This window comes from Microtus ochrogaster, linkage group LG4 (genome assembly GCF_000317375.1).
Source record: "Microtus ochrogaster isolate Prairie Vole_2 linkage group LG4, MicOch1.0, whole genome shotgun sequence".
Classification (NCBI taxonomy): Eukaryota; Metazoa; Chordata; class Mammalia; order Rodentia; family Cricetidae; genus Microtus; species Microtus ochrogaster.
This window is the reverse complement of record NC_022030.1, coordinates 4,797,513-4,798,151: the sequence shown is the minus strand read 5'-3', so window position 1 is coordinate 4,798,151 and position 639 is coordinate 4,797,513. Positions and strand designations below refer to the sequence as shown.

Here is a 639-nt window from a genome sequence, read left to right as displayed (position 1 = left end):
CTTCCTTCCTTCCTCCCTCCCTCCCTCCCTCCCTTCCTTCCTTGACATCTTTTGTAGCCCAGGCAGACTTTGAATTCCCTATATAGCCAAGGATGGCCTTGAATTTATGTTCATCTTCCCTGCATCTCCAGAGTGCTAGGCTTATAGGCATGTGCACCAAGCTCAGTTTTTGTGCATTGCTGGGGATTGAACCAAGGGCTTTGAGCATGTTAGGTAAGGATGCTACCAACTGGCTTACAACACCAGCCTCAACTTATTTATTTATTTTTAATTGCCCACTCACTTCGCATATGCCACTAAATTCCTGGAGGTGGTAAAGAACTTGTTCAATGACTCCCATGAGCACAGGCAAAGGCCCACCCAGTACAGCCTGATGGTAGCCACTGAGGAGTTGAAGGCAAGAGCCTCGGGGGCTGGTTTCTGTGGGCTCCACATAGCCAGGAACCCACACCTTCTTCTAGAGGTCCCTTCTCCCCTATCTATCTGCCCTCAGAAGTTTGTCTTTAGAGAACTGGGTTGGGCTTGGACAACCAGGCTATCAGGACATCTAATCCAATGCCAAAGGCACACACTAGCAGCTAACCATTTTGTTCAGTCCTTATCATCTGCCAGCTGCTTATCTTGTAAAGCTACTTACTC

At 48.2% G+C, this 639-nt stretch overlaps 1 protein-coding gene across 2 annotated transcripts in view; it reads left to right on the top strand.

The window, feature by feature from the left end:
• Positions 1 to 639, top strand: part of Slc2a12 (solute carrier family 2 member 12) — a 58,045-nt gene that overhangs the window by 16,790 nt on the left and 40,616 nt on the right. The window lies entirely within an intron of this gene.